The following is a 10023-nucleotide window of genomic DNA, read 5'->3' as shown; positions in this document are numbered from 1 at the left end:
TGTTCTTCAATCAGCTAGCCTGATTCTGTAAGAAGTTTTTGAATTATGAATTCAGTTTTTTCAATAAGGGATTGTCTCTTTTCCTCTTCCTCCTTCTTTTTCCTCCTTCTCTTTCTTCTCTGTTGAAGATGGAACCCAAGCTCACATCTCCTCGTCAAACCTTCTACCACGAAACTAACCCCAACCCCATCTGTTTCTTCTTTTCTTCTTGAATTTAGTTTAGTGAGAAGAATCATTCAAGAGATTTGTCAAGTTCACATAGACACTTAAAAATCTCTCTACAAAAATTATGTATAATACCCCTATTGTCTTTTTCATGTCTGTTGGATGTGTAGTAATGCCTCCTCCTAAATGCGCCGTATTGGAAATCTGTGCATCCCTTTTCATTATTAGCTATTCTGTCTTCTACTTTCTCGGTGTGAAGCACATGAAGAATCACATTCTCTTTTCAAGTGTTTTCAGATGCTGCTCTTGTTTCTATTTCATTAATGTCTAAGCCCTAGTATTTCCTTCAATTCTTCCTTTCGTTTATTCATTTTCATTCCTTCCAGTAAAAGGTGAAATAATTTATTTCAGTATTTTCCTTTCTAAGACAAGCAGTTGGTATTATAAGTGTTCAGTAATCACTGCTTTGGTTACAACTCATGCATTTCGATGGTCTCTTTTTTTCAGCTAATATTTCCAAAACTTATTTTTTTTATTCATTCCTCTTGAAGTATTTCTGTTTTTGTTGTTGTTGTTGTTGTTGTTTTTTGTTTTTGTTTGTTGTTGGTTTTTTTGGGGGGAGGGTCCTAAAGATACTTATGGGTATATTGATTAACTTGTAAATATTTGTGGATTTATTAACAACATATTTCTATTTCATGGCAAATAGAGGATATACTTCTTATGGTTTGAACAACCTTATATTTTTTATTTTTTTCATGTTTTAAAGCCTCTTTTTTGACCTCCCATGGTCTCTTGGTGAACAACTGACATAGACACACAAAAATATTTTTCTTCCATTTTGGTTGTTTTAATATGCCACTAAATGCTATTGAATTCTGATTGATAACTGTATCTCAAGGGATGATAAGCTGGATCTCAGAAGAAGCAAAGCCTGGTAGCAGCAAGAAGAAACAGATGGGTTGAAGGCTTAGCTCTGTGATAGAGCACTTCCTGGTACTCTTGGTATCCCTGGTTCATTCTCCAACAGAGCAAGAAGAGGGGGAGGAGGGAAAAGAGGAGAAGGCAAAGAGCTCTTTATTGAAGAAACTGAATTAATAATTTCTAAGCTCTGATGAAGAAAAACCAGCTATCCGAACAAAGAATTATACCAGCCACTTAAACCACCAGCTTGAAGTTTTAACTGTCAATGTGATATCTTGTGATGTTTTAGCTGCCAACATGACATCCTGTGCCATGTTAGATGTTAATGTGACACCCTGTGACGTTTCAGCTGCTAATGTGACATCATGAATGTGAACCTGAGAGGAGATGGAGACAAATTCCCTCTGTGAGCCGGAGCATATCTGTTTGACACACTGGTGCAATAAAATATTAGACGCTTCTGTGTCTTTATTGACATTTTTGATCTTCTCATTTTCAATTACCAATGGTTTTTAAATGTTGTTTAAATCTTCATTAGTAGCTGTTTTTTTCTTCCCTCCCATTCTTTTTCAGGTTCTTTTCATCCTTGTTTTGATGTTTCTTATTTCTGATGTTTGCTATCTCTGCTATTTGCTATACTGGAGACCTGGTGTGTGCTAACCATGTGGTCTACACACTCAGCCCCTGCTGTATTATTAAGTGCCCACGTGTCTGGATAAACCATGTCTTTTTGGCAAATGTATTGATATGCCTCCTCACAGACCTCTTTCCAACTGGCAATGTCCTTTCATTTTAAGAGTACTGAGCCTGTACTCACATGGCTACTCTAGCTTTCCTATGGGGAGTACTTATGTGGTGACTTATTTGCCCTGCTTTCATGTTTACGACGAATTATTTCGTAACAATGTCAGGTTTACAGACGCACTTCAAGATACTACTAAGATTTCCTACATGCCTTTACTCCCCTCTCTCCAACATTGAAGCTTCACTTAACGACTTTGCATTTGTCAAGTCGAGCAAACATGGGAATGTTGCTTACTAAACACCCAACCTTATTTTCCACGGGCTTTCCTTTAATCCTCCTTTCTGTCATGGGGTTCTGTCTAAGAGCTTGAGTTTGCATTGAGTTGTCATGTCCCCTTAAGTTCCTGTTCCTCTGGTCTGTGATGATGTCTTAATACTTCTGCCTTGCTTGTTGCCCTTGCTGCACACTCTTGAAGAATGCTGGTCAGTTTCTGTGTAGACTGTTCCTCAGTTCGGGTTTTTTTCAACTATTGTACTAATCACATTGTGTATATATTGTAATAATTATTTTGAGGTCATAGAAGGCAAATGTCCTTCCTATCACCACTGTGAAGGTAGAACAGGACATCACCATGATCACAAGCTAAATGCCATATAATAAAAAACACTTTGGATACATTCATTCTTTTAATGATATGATTTATTTTTGTATTCTAAAAATGAACCCCAGGGCCGCGTATGTGCTAGGCAAGAATTCTGCTATTGAGCTACACTCTCTACTCTTGTTTTTCACTGCGTAGCCCAATCTAGCTTCAAACCCATGATCCCCCTGCCTCTGCTCACTGGATGATGGGACTACAGGCATGCCCAATACAATGTAGTTTTGATATTTTAGAATATTTTCCCACTTGTCTTTTTAGCTAAAAGAAATTTCTAACAGAGCCTATAGTCTCATCTTGAGTTTAATCAAACTGGGACAAAGATAGTTTTCTTTTGTTATTCAATACACAGTAGAACACAACACCTAGTTGTACAGCATTCCATTAAAGTAGATGTTATAAGTACTCAGCGGATGATTTAACACATAGAGCTTATGCTTGTGAGTTGTGGATAGTGGTATCTTGTAAGCAGTGTAAGCATCTATAGGTCTTGGTATCCACTGGGGATTCTGGAACCACCTTGTCATGAATGCACAGGGTGATTTTGTTTTGTTTAGTTCCTTGAAGCAATAGCTTGAGTCTGCTTCAGTTTTGTACTCATTTTATGGATTAGGAAACTGAGGATTAGTGGGGCTATAAATGACTTCCCTAGAGTCACAGTTGGTAAGCAAAAGGCCACGGTTTCTATTCAGGCACCAGAAACACACAAGGCCAACCAACCATCCTTCCAAAAGAGAGCCGAGAGAATAGGCAGCCATCAAGGTCAAGATGGAGGACATTTGAGTATCCTCAAAGTCCTCGATTTTCTGAGAGAGAGTCTACTTGTTAATGTCAACATTAATGTCCCCTATGATAGCATGTTCTGCCATTTTCCCCTTGATAGGCTCTGATGAGGAGGATGTAAAATGTTTTCCCCCTAATATACCCTGCAGGAACAGACCTTCTTGGACCACACGGGGAGTGGTAGCAAGAGGGGCATGGGGAATGAACATTTCTCTCTTCTATCTTTCTAAACTTACGCAGTTTAGAAATGGACTTGTTGCTTCCTAATGCACCATGACTGCAACAACACACACCTGAGGCCTCACATCTGTGTAGTTATTTGAACTGCCCAGACCTCTGCTGTGTTCATGGCTGTATTTCAACTCCTCAGTAGACAATCAGACAGGAAGACCATCCTGCCTTTCAATAGCTGGCAAAGCAGGGAATGTAGCTAAATGGTAGAGTCAATAGTTGAGGATGTGGGGCTGGCTCAGTGGTACACTGCTTCCCTAGCATGTGAGGCCCTTGATCTAGCAACAAAATGAAGGTCACAAATGTAGGCCGGAGTCCATTGTCCTCCACGTAGCACCTTCACAGGACAACTTAGTGGAAGAAGGAATTGTCTTTTTAAACAGTGGTGCTCCAGCAGCCATGCTGTGCACTGGAACTTAAGGCACACAGACATAGTAGAAATATGTCTTGTCCTGGTGGGGTTGAGAGTTCACAGCAGCAGATGTAGGCTAATGAGCTGAAGGCAGGACTTGGGCCATCACGAGGCTTCACTGACTGAGCAGGACCAGGACTGACTCACTCCAGGAATGCTTCCTCCTCAGCTTTCTGGTGCCCATCAAACCATGCCTGTTAGCCAACTACAGCACAGCATCTCTGGCCCAGATTGTTCCTCTGGAAGGTGCAGAATCAGGTGACATAATTGGTGTGCAGTCAGATAGCAATCAAGGGAGGAGGCTGTGTCAGGGACTGTGCTTTCTGGGCATTATAATTACCATCCTCTCTATGGTAGCTGCTGTCCTTGCCGTCTTTATGCCTAGTGTGCCTGCTCTGTGCTGGGCTGTGGTGAGTTCGGAAAACAGGACCTGAGTGTGGGTCACTTCAGGATGCAGCCCCATGCTCTTGCCTTTTGTTGATTCTTGTCTCTCTCACGGTGCTTGCCTCATCTCTGGGTTACACCCACCACGGCTAGGTAGCATTTCTTTCATTCATTCATTCATTCATTCATTCATTCATTCATTCATCCATTGTATTTTCTTAGCACCCTCACATGTACAAGTATGTTACTAAAAAGAAAACTTCCCTAAACAGTAAAGTCCATCATTTGACAGAAGGTGTAATAGCAAAGCCACCATGTTACGATATAGCTTTACCTATGAGGAGGACACAGCTTCCTCTCTGTGGGACTCAATTCTGAGCTGACTCTCTTTTAACAGAGACATTCAGGACTAGGTAGAGGAGGTAAAACATATTGTCTCCTCATGGAAACCTGATGTCACTTACACCTTGTACCTCTGCCTGTCTTTCACACCCTTCACCTGCAGATTTCACAAACTAGGTACCAACCTGGTTCTCCCTTGTCCCTGTTTCTTGCCCCTGAGCAGCTGAAAGAAGAAGGCAGTGTTGGGTTGTAGAAGGAAAGGGGAGGCCACCTCTGCACAAACACCGGGGACTGCACGGCTGCAAAGTTATTTCCTACAGGAGGACCTAATTGAAGACTACTGGAGAGACCAAGGATTGCTGATGCAGACCGTGCCAGCCAATAGGGAACTGCAGTTTAGAAGAGATGCTTTCTTGGGACCAATAGGGTGGAGGGTATTAAAAGAGCTTGCAACAGCATTCAGAGGAGCTGTAGTGTTTCTCACCTGCTCCTTGAGTCTGTGGCATTGACTCCGAGCCACCTCCCCTCCATCCCTCAAGGGCAGGTAGGGTCAGCCAGTGAGTAATCCAGGGCACAGGCAGCATCGGGTGTATAGAAAGCAGCAGCTATATTTTTAAAGGAATTAGCACCATTAAAGAGAACCTAGGGCCTGGAGAGATGGTTCAGTGCTTAAGGTCACTGGCTGCTCTTGTAGAGGATTTGGTTTGATCCCCAGCACCCACATGGCAGTTCAGACCCATCTGCAATTCCAGTTCTGGGGTGTCCAACACCCTCTGGGGTGTCCCACAGGTAGCAGGACCCAACTGGTACTAACAGGACTGCAGGCTACAAGGCTGAACGGGTTATAGGGACACCTGTTCAAGTTCTAGAGAGCCTCTGAGGCCAAGCAATGTGTGACTCCCTGTAAGGAGGCCCTGTAGAGGCTACTACTGTGGCTAAACACCTGAGGTGAAAGCTTTAGATGGGAAAAGGTTTATTCTATTCTTCAACATGTGGGAATTTTAGAATATTCTCTGGCTCCCATTTTTCTCCCTCTCTCTCTCTGCTCCTTCCCTGTTTTTCTTCTTTGACTTTCCTCCACTCCTCTCTCCATGCTTCCCCATCCCTCCTCCTATCCTGCCTTCTCTTCCTCTCTCTTCCCCTCACCCTTACCCACTCCATGGGAAGCATGAAAAGCTCTACTCAAGACATTTCCAGTGCAGAACATTATAGCATTAATAACAGGTGCTATGGTAGGCCTCTAGAGCCTATCACCCTATCGTAAGAGATTTTATACCATTGTCCAATAAATATGGTGGACAAAAAGCTCTCCTTCCCTTGCCCCGCATCTAAAATTTGTAACTTGAGATTCTTACTTTTGAAACTGAGCCCAATGTCTAAGGCATACCAGGGTGCACAAAACTCTTATTGCCATTCAGGGTGCCAGTGCCCCTTCCGGAGAATTCCTTCGTCTGCAAGCATGTGCATTCCTCCTGGTTCTGGCCATGCTCTTTCCCAGTGAGTCAGAGTTTGGCAGACGGTGTGGTTCATGCGCATTCATTAGCCAGGTGGGAGCCATCAATAGCTAGAGCTTCACACAGGCGTTTAGTTTGGGCTCAGCTGTGTTCTTTCTGTTAGACTGACACAAGGAAAGACTTTTATGGTTTGCATCTGACTTGTCCCTCAATCGGTTTTGGTTTTGTGGGGAAATGTTGGTTCAGGGGAAGCGATTGGCTCATGACGGCTTTGATGTCCTGGAAGAATGTTAATTCCCTACAGAGGCCTAATGTGACAGCTTGGTGGGCAGGTGGTAGGCAGTAAGAGGTGGGCCTAGCTAGAAGAAGAAGGTAACAGCACTCAAGTCTTTGAAGGGTAGGTAGCACTTATCTTGAGACTCAGCATCCCTGACTCTCAGCCTCCCAGCTACCACAGGGTGGGCATCTTTGTTCCATTAACACAATGCTTTACTTCAGTGCAAGCCCACAAGCACAGAGCCAAGTGACCCTGGACCAAGCCCTGTGAAACCCTGAGCCAAAGTAACTCCTTCCCTCTTTAAGTTGACTTCTCTAGGCATTCTGTCACAGAAATAAAAAACAGAACAAAAAACAAATGAAGTTTCCCATTTTAATGTCAGGATTGGGTACTTCTCTGGTATCCAATCAGGAGGCTGGGAGATTATAATATTATATATTATGAGACACTATTACATTATATCCACATTTCTTTTCCCCTTCAAGCCCTCCCATGTGCTCCTTTCTGTTTTCTTTCAAATTCATGATCTCTTTTTTTCAGTAACGATCGCTACACACACACACACACACACACACACACACGCTTCTAAATACATAAACATAACCCTATCCATCTGTGCACCATTACTTGCATGTATGTTTTCAGAGCTGACCATTTGGTATTGGACAATCAGTTGGAGAAGACCATTTCTCGTGCTGGGGCATCCTGGGATTTCTTCCATGCACATGAGGATGTCTATTGTTGTTCTGGACCTATTGCTTTGCAACTAGAGCTGAGCCTCACCTTCTCTGGGACACTGGGCCCTGAGTCCTCTGGCTTCCCAGTGTCTTCTTTGTCCATCGGGTCCATGATCTGATTTACAAGAACAATGCTCCAAAACCTTTTCCCCCAGAAACACCCTGTCAAAGGCAACTCCTGCACCATAAAGCAGCTCCGAGGCATGGTTAAGATTTCTACATATGCAGGCTTCTTTGAAGGTTTGTGTTTTATCCTTTCAAAGTTGTGCTTTGCATTTATTTAAGCACAGACAGTTATGCTATAGCTCTGATCATCATGAGGTATAGAGAGGTTGGTCCAAGTGGGACCATTGAAAAGATAAGGTTCTGACGCCATGAGTAGTCTACCCTCATGAATGGGGTCACCCATGCCTGGGCTCATAGGAAAGTCAGCTTAGCTGTCTGTGGTTCCCACAGGACTCTAAGTATTCTCCAGAAGGTCTGCACTAGCAAAAAGAATGTCACCAGACGGGGTTGGGGATTTAGCTCAGTGATAGAGCGCTTGCCTAGCAAGTGCAAGGCCCTGGGTTCGGTCCCCAGCTCTGAAAAAAAGAAAAAAGAAAAAAAAAAAGAATGTCACCAGACACACACATCTGATTATGGACGTCACGGCCTCTGGTATTTCTCATAGCAACAAGAAAAGTACTAAGTCATGTGTGCTTAAAATGGAATGTGCAATATATATATAAATGTGTCCCTACTGGGAGATAGGCCAGGCTGCTCGTGAACTGGGGGTGTCACTTCAGGGGAAGTACAAGGTGTTCTCAGCATTACTGTTCAACGCATCTTGAGTGTCTTTTCTGAATCTTCCAAATTATTAATCATTGGCACTCTTAATAATCAGATATAAAACAATTCTTGGTTGAATTATTCTTAATCTGGGGTGTGTGAGTAGCCCCAGGGCTCACAGCTACAGATAACTTTTGGCTTGCCCACAGTGCTTGCGTGGAGAAGGGGTCATGCCCTATGCCCATATGCAGCCTAGCTGACCTGTCTATCCCATGAGCGACTCATCCAGCCCCACCCTCAGAAACTTTCACGGGTTATGGCTTATGAAGGGTTCCGGAGAGTTCAGACGCAAATCGATAGCATGCATTACAAAGATAGTGTGAGCTAACGAAGGTGCCGGTGGGTCATGCATCTTAAAGCAGCTTCTTGGGGACTTTAATTGTCGGGATGTTCAGGAGAAGACGATGACCTTAGGGGGCATTTTCTAGAATAGAACAGTCTATATATTAAAGACAGCAAATGATTCATAACTGGTTAGCGGCTGGGCCTATAGGTCCCTGTTTCCCATGTGGATTTTTTTTTCTGCATTGCAAACTCTTACATTAAATTGTGATAAATGAAGAGTGGGGGCTACTCATACAAATCAATGACTCCAGTGTGTGTGTCATTAGCCTGAGAGATGCAGGCAGCGGTCAGTCCCATAAATCATGTGATGATCTGCTGTCTGCAACACGATGCAAGCAAGCAGGCGCATTAGGGAGGTTAAGGAATGAAATTAATCTGTGCATTTCCCTCCCCCCCCCCCAACCCACCCCGGTTCTTCCTTCCCCATCACCTGGTCACACGGAAAGAATTAAAATCACATGATCTGAACCGAACCAGTTTCAGAAGAGTAAATTGGTCAAGTTCAACTTCCCCTTTCAACTCCTAGTTAATTATGTATTAGGGAATTAATTTATGGGACTGGAGAATAGGCGGAACCTACCAGCCAGGTGCCAAGATTATGAATTGTTCAGGCTGGGCCACAGGCTACCTGAGCAGAGCCTGGGGTGGGTGGGTGAGGGCCAGGGGACAGCCCACCTATACATTTGATCCTTTCCTGACCTAAGATTAACAGACATACCCAAGGAGGATACTACTGTCTGCTTGGGTTATAGAAGAATCCTCAGTCTTTGATACATAGGGATTACAGAGGTGATTGTAGTGCTTGGTTGCTGGAATGTTCTAGAAAGATGTGTTAGAAGAGACTTTTTAAAAAAGATTTTATTTATTATTATGTATAAGTACACTGTAGCTGTCTTCAGACACACCAGAAGAGGGCATCAGATCTCATTACAAATGGTTGTGAACCACCATGTGGTTGCTGGGATTTGAACTCAGGACCTCTGGAAGAGCAGTCGGTACTTAGAAGAGACTTTTACCTAGACATGTAGTCAGATTCTTCTGTAGGTAACTGATGTCCCTGGAAGAGCCTTGCTTCTGGAACCTCCCCTTGTAAGATTGTGGCACTCAGGCTGCCAGTGTGAGCATAGCTCATCAAGTCTTAGTTTAGCTTTACATACCCAACCTCTGGACGCTCCAAATCAAGGACTCTTATCCCTACTAATCCCTTAAGTGTCAGCAGCTTAGTGTACAGGCCTCTTGCCACTGCAGTCTTCTTCACTCGCTGAGTTCCTCCTCTGGTGTGTTCTCAGTCAGCCGAGAATAGCTGTAGGCAAAACAGTCCTGGTTGGTGTTACCAAAGAGAACCCCAGCAAAGAGGTGACTCCTTTCTCAGTGTTCCTTTCTGGTGACAGATGGCCACAGGACTATGTAGGAGATGGTATCTTATCTATGCTCACATCCTGGCTGGCCACCCAGAACTAGTTTTCAATGGGGACTGGATACTGGCCTTGTCTGTTTTGATCCACACAAGAGGAATTCTTGGGGACATTACCCCCAAGAAATGAAATGGGAATGGAAGCATGGTGGCTGGATAGATTTTTACATCCACCCCATGTTTATAGAAACGTCATATGGCATTCACTTAGTGTATTTGTAGCACATTGCTGCTTGCCTCATGCTTCTTTCTGATTAGGCAGCATTATTCAACCTTCCCCATCCCCCAGGATCTGGGTCCGACAAGTCTCATTTGACTCAAAAA

Source organism: Rattus norvegicus, chromosome 1 (assembly GCF_036323735.1).
Source record: "Rattus norvegicus strain BN/NHsdMcwi chromosome 1, GRCr8, whole genome shotgun sequence".
Taxonomy (NCBI): Eukaryota; Metazoa; Chordata; class Mammalia; order Rodentia; family Muridae; genus Rattus; species Rattus norvegicus.
Note: the sequence above shows the minus strand (reverse complement) of the source record.